Below are 18,247 nucleotides of genomic sequence, written 5' to 3'. Positions count from 1 at the left end.
CTTTACACATCAAAGATATCGGGAGCGCAGTCTGAGTTCGATCACTTCACTCAAAATTTAACGACACCCCAATTACTGAATGATGAACGAGATGAACTGGAAGGAATCCTAACATTTGAAGAATGTAAAGATACATTAAAGTCCTTTAGCAACGGAAAATCGCCTGGTGAAGATGGATTTACAGTCGAATTTTACAGATGCTTTTTTGATATCCTAGGAAACGATCTGGTGGATTCTTTGAACACTGCTCATGAGAAAGGTCAATTATCCATTTCCCAGCGTAGAGGTGTGATAATTTTAATTCCAAAAGAGAAGGAATCCTTGGCAAATCTTAAAAATTGGAGACCAATCACCCTCTTAAATGTGGATTATAAAGTAGCAGCAAAGGCTCTAGCTAAGAGAATTGAACCTTTATTACCTAAGTTGATACACTCGGACCAAACAGGGTTTGTAAAAGGTCGATACATCGGAGAGAATATAAGACTTATTAGTGATTTAATGGAACAAACAAAAAGGGATCAAACTACAGGGATTCTCCTTTCATTAGACTTTCGCAAAGCCTTTGATACTTTAGAATGGTCACTGATACAACATGCTCTCAGGATTTATAACTTTGGGACAAACTTAAGGAGGTGGGTAGAGGTCTTCTACAAAGACATTGAAAGCGCAATCCTAAACAATGGTTTCGCTACTAACTGGATTAAACCCTCCGTGGGTGTGAGGCAAGGCTGCCCTTTATCTCCTTTTCTCTTTATTCTGACGGCAGAACTAATGTCCAACAAAATTAGACAGTCTGACAATGTGATATAACAGCATATGTTCATGCATTCATCGAAAGAACTGCTTTTGAGTCAAATAATTAATCAGGAATACTTTTCCAAACGAAGACTGGATCCAGCTGGGCTCGGATCCTCCTCACCCTATGTTATGTAGTGTCCTCTGCAACAGTACAAAGAAGTAACATCGGGTGAAGCGGTGGGCAAAGATAAAATGGTAAAGGCATGTAAACATTCATCCACTCCTCGAAAAAATCTGCTTTGTCAGTCCTTCAGTGTGTAAACTGAGGAATAGTTGTCCCAACAGAGCTGGCCGCCGGCAAATTTATCACACAATGCAAAGGATAATAAAGCATAATAAAGATAATAAAGCAGCGCCATATTTGTTTATTTCGTGAAAGCGGTCGGACGATGACGTCACAAGGATTCCGATCAGCCGGGACCGCTTCACCCTATGTTACCTAATGCCGACCGGTCAAGATAGATAACTTGCGGCGTGGCTGTCGTATTCGCTGGTACGCGCAATAGCTAAATACGCGAGCGGTGAGGCCGCGCTGAGAGTTGCGAGGTGAATGAAGGCAGTGGTGGCGTATACTCAGTAAAAACAGTTTGATTTCATAGAGTGTCTGGCAGCCAATTCTAGACATAAATGATACAAGAAAAATCAATGGCAAAATAAGGTTTGCCTATAATTTCATGATGTATTGGTATTCCATTTGGTGTATCCTTGCTCCGGAGGCACGTTGTCTAAATAATAAAAAATGAGCAAATAACCGCATTGGCGGATACCCAGCGTACATTGGTGGTGACTTGCTTCATGCTAAAGAGACGCAGGCTTCAATAAACTACTACAAATTCGGGAGGCGCAGTCGACCAATACTCCGTCTAGCTTAGGTGTGAATGTTCTTCTGGTATAAAAAGGCCAATTACGTCTGGGAGACCTTCTCAAATAACTTCGTTAGACGACTCTGTTTCTCAAAACTATCAACCATTTTCGATATATTTGTACAAAATATTTACAGTTAGGACCAGTTTGGATCAACGATTCAGTTGAAACTCACCAATATTGTGGAGTTCTGATCTTGCTGTTGAAGCTTACTGAGACTTTAAGTACGTCAAGAGATCACTGATGTATGAAGAAATCTTCTGGAGGGCGCCTCAGTTTTTAATAGAACAGACATCTAATCCCTAGTGATCCTGGTTTCTATGCTTTTCTTTCTTTTTCCCCTTCATTTTACACAAGCCAAATATACTTCGGTGACTCGTTGTTTCCACTAATTAAACGACTCACAATGAATTGACATTAAAAGGCAAAGTTAATTGAACTTTTACGACTGGCGTAGTTAAAATACCTTGTGTCTGATCATTCGCTTTGAATGAAAAAGTAAAAAGTTCTTACATTAACTATCAACTCATAAAATGTCATTATCCCTGCTGTGAAAAGTGTTTTTTAGCGGTTGTTGTAATAACGAATGACGGGAACGTAAAACGAACGAAATCCGTTACTTCGGCCTCTAACTTTAAGGTTCACATGTTATTTAAAAGCGCAAAAACATATTGAGTTTTAGCAGTGAGACTGGGCGTCGTAGTGTTCGTTGTTCTTTCTCTCGATGAAGTCAAAAGCCGCCCTCGTTGCCCAATTTAGATCTACATGAAAATAACAAAAAGAAGAAGAAGAAGAAGAAGAAGAAGAAGAAGAAGAAGAAGAAGAAGAAGAGAAGAATTCTTTTCTTCCGATAATGGAAGTACTTAATCCATGTGGAGGAGAGTGCATTCGCATTGAATTGAAGAAAGTAAATTATCATATTTGTTTACCAAAGATTATTTATCTCCATACAACGTTCTCTTTATATGTAGTATTTATATTTATGTAACAGAGACAGACCATATGTATCTTGCGAGTACTGTAAACTGAATGGCACATCGTCAAAACAGTTTCGATTCAGTACCATTACGTCGATCTCTGAAGGCAAACCAAACTTCCATTCCTTCATTTTAACCAAATTTGAAAGATAACATCCCAAACATATTATGTAAAACTTAAATCACCTGTGTTACAAATCAATCGCTTGACCGGCTAAGTCGTACTTTTGACCCTGAATTGAGACTTAAGTATTTTCGGTTCAGCGCCTTCTCTGAGTTAGAACAATGGGGATCAAGATAGATAGCTTGCGTGGCGGGCTGTTTTGTTGGTATACGCAATAGCTCAGTAAATGAAGCATTCTCAGGGTTTCAATAAACTTCTTCTGATGTTTACCATTCGGGAGGCGCGGTCGACTAAAACTGTCCTAGATTAGGTTTCAGTGTTCTTCAACAAATAACATCGCTAGACGACTTACTTAAGGGTTTAGGTTTTCAAACTGACTACCAGCCATTTTCGATATATTAAACAAATTATTCAACAATAAGGACGTTTGCATATACGATTCTATGGGAACACAGCAATATTGCTGAGATCTGATGTTGCTGTTGCAGCTTAATGAGACTAAGGGCCTCTTAATATGAGCCCGGTCGACCGGGCTGGCTCGGTTTGTATGTATGTATGTATGTATGTATGTATGTATGTATGTATGTATGTATGTATGTATGTATGTATGTATGTATGTATGTATGTATGTATGTATGTATGTATGTATGTATGTATGTATGCATGTATGTATGAGATCTAAAGAACCCAAAGCAAGTGGAACTTCAACTCTGACATACTTTGTTTACCAAAATAGCCTTTATTTTTTTATTTTGTGGCCTAATACACACAATGCACTAAATAGTGCCTCACACTACTGTTGCGACAAAACTGCGGTACTTCTGATAGCCGCCACACTCGTGCATCCTGTTCAGAAATAACTCTCATTTTTCAAGGTTACTGTAGAAACAAAAAGAGAACCATCATTATTTAGGGTACTTGTAACCTTTGGAAAAGAATTTACCAAATCATGAGAAGAGTGAAGATGAAGAACGTCTTGGATTGCAAGTCAACAACCAGGGACTCCTCGAGTGTCGAGGCCGACTCCAGGGCCACTACCCAATTTATCTACCTGATCAACACCCATATACGCTCAAGCTCGTAGAAGACGCACACCAGCGTACCTTACACGGGGGAGTTGGTCTTACAATGGCAAGAGTTAGGCAGAATCATTGGATACCAAGGCTGAGACGGTTGACCAAACGAGTAATCAAACAGTGTCACGGATGTCGTCGATTCCAGGCCAGAGCCGAAACGAAACCTCCGCCTGGAAACCTGCCACGAGACAGAACGGAAGGGGATCGTCCGTTCCAAACGGTGGGAGCTGATTTTGCTGGACCGATCACGTATCGCATTTCCAAGAGAACCCAAGGCAAGGCGTATGTCATCCTCTACGCGTGTAGCCTCACACGAGCGGTCTACCTAGAGCTAACCAAGTCCATGGAAACCGGAGAGTTCCTGCAAACTCTTAAACGCTTGATAGCCAGAAAGGGAAGACCTGAGAAGATATACTCAGACAATGCCAAGACCTTTGTTGCCGCAGCTCAATGGTTGAAGAAAGTCCAGCAAGACGAGAAGTTTCATCACTTCCTGACGAACCAGAACATCAAATGGCAATTTAATCTGAGCCGCACCCCCTGGTGGGGCGGACAGTTTGAACGCTTGGTGGGGGTCGTCAAAAGCGCTCTGTACAAGGCTATCGGTAATGGCTGCCTGAGCTGGACAGAACTACAAGACGTCCTCCTAGATGTGGAAGTAACCCTGAACAACAGACCCCTTGGTTATCGGGAAGGTGATATTGAAATGCCAGTGCTCACCCCGAACAGCATTCAATTTGTGGGATCGACTCAGCTACCAGAATTGGAGCCTCACCGTGAAGATGATCGTGATTTGCGCAAGAGAGCCAAGTACCTGAAGCGGTACAAACAAACCATGTGGAACAGATGGACGAAGGAGTACTTGAGAGGTCTCCGCGAACGGCACAACCTAAAACACAGCCGAAAACCATGTGCACTAAACGTGGGGGATGTAGTGATCATTCAGTCCGACGAGCGAAATCGTGGCAAGTGGGCTCTGGGAGTTATTGAAGAGCTCTTCCCTGGACGAGACAGAATCATCCGAGCCGCAAAACTACGCGCGGGGAAGAGTTACCTGGAACGAGCAGTTAACCATCTTTACCCTTTGGAGTTATCCTGTGACAGGTCGCAACCCAAGCAGCTTAATCCAGTTGCCCCCGAGTTTCGCCCTGTGCGTAACGCTGCGGCTGCAGCCAAACTACGCATACAAGGCATTGCACAAGAGCAGGATGAGCACTGATTAGCAGACATTTAGTTCCGTGAGACATTTATCTATTATAGTTTCAGTTTTATTTCAAGAATTGACACATATATCGAAAAGAGACAGTGCTTAGTGGACCTTTATTTTGTATCGCAAACATTTAGCCATTATAATTTAAGTTTCCTTTTGAAAAGTGACATATATCTCCAAAAGGACATATATGGGGGAGAGTGTCGGAAACTGTCGTGACAGTGTCGTGACAATTTTAATGGAGTTAGCGAATGTGTAGTACCTGTCATTTAATCACGAGAAGAATTTCCGGTTATCAATAGATCGCGTGATAGGTAAAGAAACAAAATACCTTGTACTCGAGAAAGTTTAGTTTTTAGCGCGATTTTTGTGTGTCTTTCAAGCGAGAAGTGAACACCTAGTGAATAAATTACTTCTTTTAATCGGAAGAAGTGTGTTGGTTGGATATCAGGGAGGCAATTCCCAACAATGTATTTCGGGAGTATTGTGAGGAGAAGTTACATATTGATCACTTCTAGGGGCCAAAATGCAAAGGGTTAAGATTAATTACATAAATAGTTGTCAAAAATTTGTAACAGTTTGTTTATAAAATGTATGTTACTTAGCATACAAAACGTCAATTTATTTCAAAAATTCGTTGGTTGATCATGTTTGTCGCGGCGCTGTCAGTTGTGTTTTTTCACATTTTTTTTTTAATCAAGCTACGACGGCCTAAAATGTTGTTGTTAGCAAAACAGGTACAGACTAATCTGATATTTGTGAATTCCTTCCATAAACCATACATGATAATTATTAATCAATAATTAATATATTATTTAATTACTAATAAAGATTCTCGAAGACTGTACGAAACAGACTTTTCGATGTCTCCATACACGACATTTATAAATCGTGGTTTTGTAGTTCCGTTCTTGCATGTGAAGCCCGAAACGTCTGGAATAATTTCTACATATTGGCACTGAAAACTCGTCTTCGAGAACTATATTTTACCTTTCCCTTTTTATAAGTACAAGTGCCACGCAGCTAACGGAAATTTTCCCGTTAAACTTTTAACAAATAAACTTATATCCTGTAACCTCATTGCACCATTTGGTAAGGTAGCTTTTAATTGAATAAGCAAGTTATAGTTATGTCTGCTTCTAGCTTCACTTGCATCAAAGAAAGCATTGTTGTGATTAACCCAACTTCTCAAGATTGCTGGCATCATCTTTCTTATACCATTTAAGAAATCTGGAATAGCTGACCTTAGGCTAGCCCACTGGAGAAAATTACATTTTAAACTCGTAACCTTTGTAATTGTATCTGGGGACTCTAAATTGCTCTGAGATAAACGTAATTAACCTAGTTGCCTGATTGAAATCACATTTTTCTCAAACAAACTTTCAATTGGTAAGAATCCGGTTGTCCATCTATCCTAACGTCTTTATTGTTCCAAACAATTGAACCTCTACTATACTTTTCAGATAAAGCATTCCTAGAATATGCCCAAACCCTAATCAACTCTGCATAAAAATTGTTAGAAAAATAATAATCTTTAGAATCATAATCACAATGGAAAAAAAAACAGCCCCGTACGGTTTTAACAGATGTTCCAAATAACACTTCCTAACGGCGGCCTCACCACTATACAACCACTTAAACCATGATAAACGAAAAGATCTCCCTAAAGTTTCAAAGTCTAATGCTCTTAAGTCTCCATTTTCATAAGAATTAATCACAGCAGTCCTCACAACTATGTCTTAGCCTCTACATAAAAATCTAAAAACAATCCTGTTGATTTCTTTAATTATTTCCTCCGGAACTGCAAACATACTTGCTATGTAAATCAATTTCGGCATATGGAGGGAATTAGTTATCTAAAATAGTTGTCGTCCCTGTTCTCACTGGTGAAAAAGGCGACATAACATGACATAAGCATAAGCACAAGAAGAACGAACACGTTCGTTCTTCTTGTGCTTATGCTTATGCTTATGCCGCAGGTGTTCTCACTTGCTTAAGCGGCATTTGAGCTTCGGTTTATGCTTGTGCTTATGTCCTAGGGAACACCAGCCTTTAGTGCTATGAGTTTCTTGAAGAAAGATGATGTCAGATTTCGTTTTTCTACCCCACATGAAAATTGACTTACGCTTTTTGAAGTTGCTCAAGCCTCTGACGTTTAACGGAATTATTTTAAACAAAAAAAAACAAGAAAGTTAAAATAGAATCATTTGTAAATATTGACGGCATACAATCGTGTAGTTTCCAGCCTTAAGAAATTCTAAATCAATAAATACCCAATTAAATGTATACCAACACAAACCCAAACACAAACAAAAGAATAGTCTCACATCTTCCGGATCAAACTTTTCCATTCCGTTACTCCAGAACCGGCTCCGGGTTCCTGTGTACTTAATAGATACTTGAATTCGTTGAATTTACTTCAGGATTACTTTTAGGGCAGGTTGGTCCTTCACTTTATAAACAATTATTGCGGGAATTGTCCATGGAACAGATGCAAATTCCACCTCCTCATTCTGCCTCAGGTTATTCAAATGCCTTTCCTTGAGTTGCTTGCGCTGATCCCGAACGCCTTTCGTAACATCATCCGAGATATATCCTTCAGAGTCTTTGCCGCGTTTGCTAATATAAACTGTCTGTCTTTATATCGAAGTAAATAAATATGAATGGGTCGTGGCTTTGAATCTCCACTCGTACGATTAGTAGGGGAACGAGGAGCTCTCATTATTTCAATTGACTCAGCATGTTCTAACTCATGTGCCCGCTCAAAATCCCTTGGATAAATTCAGTGATAGGTATACCAGTTTCACGGCGCTATGGAACATTTTAAACTCTAAAGCTTAAGTCTCCTCGATTTTATTCTCCACCTGAACTTTTACATTTGCCAAATCATTTTCCGAGGTTTTAATTTTTCTTTTAAAGACTTTAAATCTGAAGCCAGCTGGGACGTGTCTCACTCGAGAGCTTTGAATCTTGTATACATCTCCTCGTGTCTCTTTTCCTGGTTTGAATTCATCACATCCAGTTTCTTGCTGAGCGATTCAAAATAGCTTTTCATCTCGATCTCTGTACATTCTGGTTCCTCCTGCGCCTCGATAGTGCTTTTACCACCTCTTTTATTACTTTCGCTCGTCATATTGAGTTTTGTACTGATAGAAAAATAAACTTATCACAAACTGAACGCCGGAGCTCGGAGGAGCACGTCTTACTCCTCGCGGCGAATGTTCACTCTAAAGTTTTAAAGTTAATAAAATGTAGGCAAACGAGTTTCCAAGCCGACAGAATGTTTGAGAACTCAAATGTTCGAATCAAAGTTAAAGGCTTGAACTTGGGTTTCGATTCATAGCGATGTTTACATCGGTCCACGGTACAGTTGGAGACGACTCAATTCCAAGAAAAAGTCGGGTAATTCTTCACTATTTTCGTCAGTTTCTGGAGAAACTTTGTAAAAAATAAGCGACGGAAACCCGAGTTTGTCTTATTTGCACACACCATCTTATGGCGATGCACAGTCGTGCGTATGTTGTAATATAAACAAGAACCGCAATCACTGCATGTATAACACATTCCTTACAAAGCTAGACCAAAAAAAGATGTGTTTTAAGTGAAACAAAATAAATGTTACGCCTCTGCTACACCAACGACGGATACGTATATTTTTACATCGTTCTCTAACAGGTTGCGTGTCTAGGGAAACTTAATATAAACTGGAAAGCCACTTTTATAACAAACAGCGCATACATACATGTTTATCTCAGTTGTTCTTTAGCGTGAGAAACTAAATGATGGGTTTCTTGCGAAACAAATATTAAAATTGGTCGCCTGTACTCTGGAAATAAAATTTAGAAGGGAAACAGGAACAAAACCTAAAGTCAATATACTATTTGTTAAACGAGTTGCCACCTTCTTAAGGAAGGAAACATTTTTTCCCAACTGGCTATAAAGAATCCTATAGATTATAATTAGTATGCTATTAAGAAAGTAAAAATTCTGCTACTATGCTCGTGCAGCCTCTTTAGTGACTAATTATATTCCTTGATAAACTGCATTCGTTCAAAGCAGTATTTTTTACCTATTAAAGGTAGTTTGTAAATGCTACAGTACAATTTTACAGAAAGTATATTAAGGATAGTTCGTAAATTTTTATTCTGAGTGTACTGACAAATTTACCGTGTTAAAATAGAGTTATCCATCCATCGCAGTAATAATAATAACAATAATAATAATAATAATAATAATAACAATAATAATAATAATAATAATAATAATAATAATAACAACTTTATTATTGTGTCACAATAGGAATGTAGCTGCGGGGAGAAGTCCCCTCTACTAATTATCTCAAAGATTGCCTAAGACGAAAGCACAACCAGAGATCCATCTAAGACAAACTTGGACAAGCAACGTTTAGTTTGTCTTGTTATGTGTACCTCGTAGTTCGTCCGTCTGACTTCTTGGAAGAGTTACACTTAATTCTTCCATCAGTTGAGTTCATTCTGAAATAAGCTCAAAAGCATATAGTTCCTTTGGACGAATAACTTTTGTTTTATCCCGTCTTCATGCTTCTACTGACAACGAGATATTAGTCGAACTAAAGATTGCTTGCATTGCTCAAGTTCACCCCGGGTGGGTAGTGAGTAGAAGACTCTTTTTAAAGAGTTTTTTTATCGACCGTCAGTTTCATACAATTTTAATTCCCCGCTAGCTGTTATAATAACGTTGTACAGAATTCAAAGAACCCTTTCAGTGCTGGACAGATAGTTCAGCTACTCTTTGCTGGATTCGGGGTCCCTCGGGTCAGCACAAACAGTACGTGGCAAACCGAGTCTGAGATCAGAATACAGTATAATACATTTCCGAAGCGTAAGATTTCTGGATGTTATTTTGTCGTTGACTTCTTTTCACGGTTTCACTAACTACCTAAATAAACATTAATACAGTAACTTTAAAATTACAATATTTTAAATCATGGCCTACAAATTATGAGATACCGTATTTATTCGATTAACCGCCCACCTTCGAATAAGCGCCCAGCCTGAATTAAAGCCCAAAAAGTTAATAAGCTCCCGCCCAACCCCCTCCCAACGAGACACATTTCTGTACTAGCCGAGCATGAAGTAAGAGGAGCGTCAGTTGTGTTCCAAAATTGGTTTTAGATACGATTGTCAATGAACTTTTACATCATATGTTAGATGTTGCACTTTTTTTTTTGTATTGTTGAAGCAAATTGAACTTGTTTTCCCTTTTGTTACTCTAAAAATTACTCATTAGAACAGACCATTTCCGAGTTGCTTTATTATCTTTTCTTATCATGCTTTCAACCTCATTATGAAAGCGAGTCTTCGGACATGGCTTTTACCATGAAAGTTTGTTTTCATTCATGCATATGCAAACAAAACTAAATTTTAACATAGTATATCTTATTTGCCTGCCAACGCGCGTTCTATAGAAAGCGTTCTTGTGGCTTCCCACTTTAAGAACGAGGAGTTTACTTGTATATCTTATTTTCCTGACAGCGCGCGCTTTCAGTTGTTTTGTTTGCCTTGTTCGAAGCTTGAAGTTTTACACGCGTGCTTGTACCTTCACACTTTTAGAACGACGAATATACATGTTTATCGCGATCCTGGGGGATCTTCCCATTGCGCTGAGACGACGTTATTTTGCGATATTGTCGTCTCAAAATGACGGTTTCTGATTGGCTCAAAAACTGTCATGTAAGCATGACAGCACGGCACTAAATGATTTCGGCGCGCATAGATCAAAATTTTACTTCTGTGAATGAACATGCGACGTTGGATGGTATTGTTTATTTCTTTTCATTTGAGTTTACAAAGCTTCTTACACTGTTCAAGGACCACTTATAATATTTTTTTGTGGTGAACATGTACCATGATACAGCGGATACAACTTTTTTCTTGAAGGTAATCGAAAAAGAGTGATTATAAATTCGATAAAGAGAAATTTACTTAAAAGACTTTCTTGAGTGTGAAAGCGGCCACGGTTAATAACAGTGAGCTTAAATTCCAATAAATTATGGCATTTTCAAAGCAAAAGGATCTGTTTCTTTTCTGATGTCTGGAGCTCTGGTGCGTTCTCTTTCATGGCTCAGGTCTGTCTATTCGATCTTCTTGTCGTAGCGCCGATCGGCAGATTCGGTAATTTTTACGGTATTCTTCTCCGCTTGGTCTCTTTCAAATTTCTAAATCTCCACGGCTTCTAAGCTAGGATAATAATGCTCTGTTCTCGTTTTTGGGTTCTAGTATGGTTGCTCTTTTTATTCTTGCTTCTGGTTGTGAGGTTTATTCATCACTGTTTTCGTGTTGTTGCTTATATCTCGGCGGTAACAAATTTTCAAAAAAATTTGCTGGTAAAAGGTTCAAACCTACTAGCTCGTCTATTTCATCAATGGTAGGTGCTTTATGGACTGTAAATTTTTGCATTTTCGTTGTTTTGACGTAAAAATTAAAGCCAAAAATTCAAATAACCCGCCCCGAGCAAAAATTTTGCGCACGGTTATTACCATGGCTATAGTTTAACTGAAGTAAGAATTTCTGTTTCAATCAACGAACGATTTGTACTTTAACCGTTTACTCTCTCAAACAAAAAGTCAGTTTCGCGATAAAAAACTAAATTCGATTTTGAGACGGCAATACGACTTTATATTGACGGCTAGTTGAGAGAAAATATATTCCGTATTGGGCGGAGTCGCGAAGCGACGGAGCCCAATACGGAACATATTTTCTCCCAACTAGCCGTCAATATAAAGTCGTATTGCCGTCTCAAAATCGAATTTAGTTTATTAACATCATGTTTGCCTCTGCTAGCGCGCACTCTAAGTTGTTTTTGTTCCGCGCGACGTTTCGTTTGCTTCCTCGAAGGCTCAACCTATGATAGAAAGCGTGCTTGTGGTTTCAAGTTTAGAACGAGGAATATACATGTATGTCTTTCCTGCCTGTCAGCGCGTACTTTTAGCTGTTTTGTTAGTCGTGATGTATTTCCTTGTTTGCTCGAAGCTTGCAGCTCTAATATAAAGCGTGTTTGTGGCTTCTCACTTTTATAACAAAGAATACACATGTATATATTGTTTGTCTCTCAGTAGCGCGCACTCGAAGTTGTTTTTGTTCGGCGTGACGTTTCGTTTGCTTCGTCAAAGTCACAAGTTATATAGAAAGCGTGCTTGTGGTTTCACACTTTTAGAACGAGGAATATACATGTTCATGTTATTCTCTAGTTGTACTTGTTTATTTTGCTCGACTGTACTGAGCAGTGTATTCAGTGAATAGTGGCAGAAAAACGGAGCGTCAACACTCACATTCCCCTGTTGGGAAAATGAAATGCACGTTCCGTATTCGGACCGTAAGCAAGAATTACGGACCGCACGAAATGTACCGACCGGACCGTGAACTCTCACATTGCCTCGTTGATTTAGATGCCCTCTTGGTATCCGGGCCGTAAGCAATATCCGTACGAAACGTAGGGATCGTAACGCTTGGTATCCGGACCATCAATTGCCAAAGAAAAAGAAAAGATGAGGATTCGTACTAAATTACGGACCGTCAATCGTAAAGGATGGGCCGTGTCGGTGCGACAGTATTGGACGACGGTGTCTCAAACTCATTTAAAAAGTGCATATGACACCAAAAGTTTTCTCTTGAGTTTCTTTTAGTTCAATAGCTATAAAAAAACGACTTGAAGCGTTAAAAGTACTGAAAATTTCTCAAAAGCCTTTTTGTCGACAGGAATGATGACAAACAGAACAATATACTATGTCATTAACATTGCTTTCGTGCTATTTCAAAAGAAGAAAAACGACCTGTACACGTACAGTTATTTACGCAACTTAAAGGGGAAGTATCACGAAAATTTGATGTTATTTCACAAAACCCAAAAATGTTTGTCTGACAACAGAAACAAAAAATAATTGTCTAGTTTTGTTATAAATTATCACCACAGGGCAATAAAACTGTCAATTAGCGCCCCTGACCAGAGACAGAGTAGGTGAGAATGGATTGAAACTTGAAAAATGTTAGGTTAGTGTTTTTCAAGTTTTCCTATTTTTGTTTCCAAAGTGCGCTAGAACAGAGTACGAGTTGTTCCTGTCAAGGCCTTATTTCACCATTTTTAACAAAAGAGGTAAAAAAAACCCCATGATACTTCCCCTTTAAGCAGCTACGAAAAGAAAGCCTGAAAAAATTTAAGCGCTTGAACTGGACTCGAACTCATGACCTCTGTGATGCTGGTGCAGTGCTCTAACAACTGAGCTAAAACCCGACGAAACTACTCGAACTTAATCGAATGATTGGGTTCGATGATTGAGTTCAGCGATCAAGCACAATCGAAGCAAAACATTTGTGTGAGAGTTCGATTGCGTTCGATTTCCGAACCCAATCGAACCAAATCGAACTTAATCGAACGTCTAAAGCATCACTCGAAATAGGCAAGAATTTTGAAAAGTCTTTTTTAGCATGCAAGAACACAAAGAATTAGGTGAAACCAAAAATAGATTGATGTAGCTGTAATGAAACATTTTATGATCCAGTATCGTTGATATCATCCTATAGAGTCAATTTAGTAAAAAATCATGTAACAAACGACCGAGCATTGCAATGAACTGAAATGCGACCGAGCATTGCAATGACCTTATTCAACAGTATAACGTTGAATAAGGTTGAGTGAAATGTGAGGATGTCAGTACCCGGGCTTTATTACCCATAAAATAAAGTTGTAAAATGGAGAAATAAACGGAGTCTGGTAATTTTATATATATTCTCGCACACAAAATACATTACATTCCGCGATACTTCGTAAGACATCCTAGAAAAAGGAAACACGCGCAATTTTCCTATATAACTCCCACTTTTAATCGAATGTATGTCAACTTCGACCATCAAACGTAATCGAACTCAATCAAATTTCGACTGCGTTTGATTATTCCAACCTTTTGTGAGAACTTAATCGAGCCCAATGCTATAATTTATCATTAATATTCTCCCAAGAATTCAAAACAATTTAAAATTATGTCAGTCATTTCTGGTTGCTCCCTAGTTTTCCCGTTAGACACTCTTTCAAGCAAGAACTTTTAAGAGCAATTCTCCAGGAAAGTGAAGCAAAGTTGGAAATGAAAAATTATAACCCCCCTTCAATTTTTGTGGGGGAGTAGGTTACCTTGGGGGATAAACAAAAACAACCATATTTGGATCGGCAGATGTATTGTTGCCATGGTAACCGCACTAGATGACGTCGGCCTCAGGACCATGTTTTGAGCAAAAGTTCCACTCTCAAAAAGTAAAAGTAAACGAGTCTGGTTCTCGAATGCAGGTGAACCAATTCAAATTAAATTCACCCCCCCTTTAAAAAAAAAATTAAAGACTATGAAAATGCAATTACAAATTCAGTTATGATTAACTGTTCGTGATAAGAGAATGAAAAATTCACACGTGAAATGTTACATTTATTTACCTGCACGGCAAAGGATAAGATCCATTTTGTCGCTGATTTTATCACGGTTTATACCAAGTCCGTAGGCTTGCACGTGTCTGGAAATATCCCTTTGACATTCACTGAGTTTTATATTGTTTCCACTGCACTCACAAACTTCCCTTTTGGGATTTGAAAAAGAACAACTTTCCATTGTCCCGACCAGGATATTTTCATTCGCACGACGATATGCAAATATCCCTTACAGTGTTTTTGATCGACGGCACAAATTTACTTCCGGTCACCCCTCCCCCCCACCAAGAAAAACAACAACAAACAAATTAATAAACAAACAGAAAAAATGCCAAAATTTGGGCAGGTATTAGGTACTGAATGTGAAAATTCATCGGCCTGGAGAAGACTTATTTATTTCTGGAGGGGAGGTAGGTCAAAAATTCCAACTTCGTAACTTCTAACTGTGGGCGCTAATGCCCCAGATCAGCGACGTATCTTACATGCAGGCTGATCCTTAACATCCAATAAGCAATGAATTAAAAAAACAACAACAAACAAACCCAGGAAACATGGCCGGCTTATGTGGACAAATATCAAGTTGCGTAAAACGGTTAGTGAAGCGCTTTTATTTCGTCCTCTTTATTCACCACTGTAAAACAGTCATGAAAGCGGATCAAAAGTCGTCATTTTATATCTCCATGATTAGTGATATATTGTACCAAAAATATCTAAAGAAGAGACACATGCCATTGAGACAATGTAGCTTTATCTGAAGCTACAAAAACAAACAAACAAAAAGCGCGTATTTCGCATTTTAAAGTGCATCCGGTCAGCAGTTTTGCTCCTCGCATTTCCGGGTCTACATACGTTTGGTCGTAAACAACGATTTCTTCCCTTCTCAACCACGCACCACGGAATATACGGCTCGATTTAGCCAAAGACTTTATTCAGAATCGTCGCAAACATGCATTTGCCTCGATGGATTGTATTGTTGAATTATTTCAATACTCGACACACGACTGTGTTTGACCTGTTCGACTGTTCTTTATTCGGGTTAATGCATCATCATCTTTGGTCTAAAAGTAGATGTTCAGTGAGGCTAGCCAGTTAGATTTGTCCTTTCCGCTAGAGTCTGTGCAAGACTTGGTCTAGAAAATGGAGCGAGCGAACTGAGGATAGACCCATACTTTACGACAAAAGCATCCTGAAGAAATTCACAAAAGTTGCAAGGTAGGCTTTGTTTCAATTTATATTTCATCAAATTCGTTGGCCAAAACCTAATCAATCAAATGTATATAACAGATAAGATGATAGAAAATACCTCTGAAGCTGATGTTCTCTATCTAAAGCCTGTTTGAGCCAAATACTGGAGCCCTCAAAATTTCCAATTTTGCAATTTTTTGCAACTTACCTCGGATGTCTTCAACACCCATGGCCAGAATATAATTTTCCCCAAATAGATTTTATGATATTTAGAAACTTCAATATCTATGTAAGCTCTGCTGCTAATTTGGTTTTTTGGGAAAAAGGACTTTCGGAGAAATTACGAATATGGTTGTGCTTGTTTTTCCTGCTTGTCAAAATGGCTGACAGGCAACATAGTAAGACGAACATTGTCTTCTTGATTATAAAACCCAAAGTACTTTAACGGCAAATTTTATAAACTGAGAGAGTGCCTCTACCATCTGTATGAATTTCATTTGAATTGGTTCACATGCACTCGAGAACCAGACTCGTTTACTTTTACTACTTGAGAGTGAATTTTTTGGTCAAAACATAGACCTCAGGCCGACGTCATCAAGTGCGGTTACCATGGCAACGACACACCTGTCGATCCAAATATGGCTGTTTTTGTTCATCGATCCCTCCAGGTAACCTACCTCCACACAAAAAATGAAGGGGGGGGGGGGGGTAAAAATTTTCATTTCCAACTTTGCTTTACTTTCCTTATACTTGGTGCTACATAGAACAAAATCGACAAACAGAACCCAAGCATTAAAACCTTCTCTGATTATCACTCAACACCGAATTCAGCAGTGAAGTAAGCAGAACTCTGTAAAGACTGGTACTGCTGAAGTTCCTAAAGAATGGGATTCTGCAAACATGCGGAAGGTAGCAATATTCGAACCTGTGTCTCATGATGAAATGTGTATTAACACACATTTCATCACGTAGCACTGTGTAGTTCTATATAGCGCCATGAACCTACAAGTGTCAAAAAATGGACAGCATAATAAAAGTTTCCTGAACTACAAAAAATAAATACAACAAAGATAGAACTCACGAAATTCAATATTATTTCCAACGATCTTTGCACCTTATGCTCCAATCCCGACTCTACACTTCACTCTTTCATTTAATGTAATATAGCAACCTCGCCTTATCCTTGTATTCTGTCATGGTTCAACAATATTCATCGTCTAAAGGTGAATCTTTCCAGGCAACAGATTTTCTATACATTAACCGACGAGACAATTGAGCTAACCTCGATCAATTTAAAAAAGCAGATTGGATCTTCTCTTGTTACTGGCAAAAGACTACATATATACATGTAAGACGCTCTCAAAAAAGCCCGATGTAGATGAATTTTCAAACAAAACTAAAAAACAATGAAAGGTTGACTCCGTTCCTTTCTCTCTCTCTTTTTTTCTGCTTTTTACTATGAGTATTGTAATAGCTCCGTTTTTCATTAATGGTGGTGTATTTTAAGTGTATACTGCTTTTAGTGTACCGTTAAGATGTAAGCTAAGGTATCAGTGTATTTGTCAATTAATAGAAGTGATTTCAGCGTTCTTTAAAGTTCCGGCTTTATAGAGTGTCCAAAGGGAAACTTCGAGAGCTAACAAAATTTTCATTTGTTATGAATTCTTGGGGTAGTGATAAATAATAGGGATTATTATTCAACACATTGTGACACTGCCCAAATATGGTCATGGTGAACTCAATATACGTCGCCCCCACACAACAGATATCCTGCGATATACGTAGTTTTCGTGTGTCGGGGATCGAGAAAAATTGCAGAGCACTTTCAAAAAGTAACGACCTCGCTAGAACACCAAACTATTAATAACGCTGTTTTGTACTGAATACAAAGAAGGCAATTAAGTTTGCTGTTAAGAATTGTAATCAATGGTTAGTGCAAAAACGACTGCTTAGTATACCTTTCTGTTGGCAAATTAAGCTTACAGTTCAGCAAAAACGTTTGATATATTTTTCGCTGGACTTTTGGATTGTACCGTATTCTAAGGCCCAGAAATTACAAACAGTACATGTATTTCCTTAGATTGGTTCTCGCAACCGTTAAAATAGATCTCGACTTGTCTTGAAGAGATGGAAAAATCCGAGCTCGCACTGAAGTGTCTCGAGAAATTTTAGCTTTCTGGTAGACAAAATAGAGACAGAGTACAAAGCAATTATTCTCAAAAGCATCAGAGCCGCTTGAAAAACCGTTTAGTTTCATAAAAGATCCAGAGTTCTTGCAAGCAACAAGGCACAAGATGCGTTTGTCAAACCACTGAGGAAAGATCGTGAAATTGCTTGCGTAGTAAACAAAGAAACACTCACTGTTCAGCTCGGCCCAGCTGACACAACAAATCCTTCGCAGCTTCAAAATACTGTTTGGTTTTAGCTTTTGAGGCAAAAAATTTGTGAAAAATTTTGCCAGAGCGATTGGCGTACTAGACGAGTACTCAATTTTTTACTGAGCTTGATGCAAAACGCTCTCGATTTCATTCAAACTTGAACAAAGCTGCCACTTTCATTCATGCCG

This window comes from Pavona decussata, unplaced genomic scaffold (assembly GCF_977016875.1).
Source record: "Pavona decussata unplaced genomic scaffold, jaPavDecu1.1 SCAFFOLD_158, whole genome shotgun sequence".
In the NCBI taxonomy this organism is placed as follows: Eukaryota; Metazoa; Cnidaria; class Anthozoa; order Scleractinia; family Agariciidae; genus Pavona; species Pavona decussata.
Note: the sequence above shows the minus strand (reverse complement) of the source record.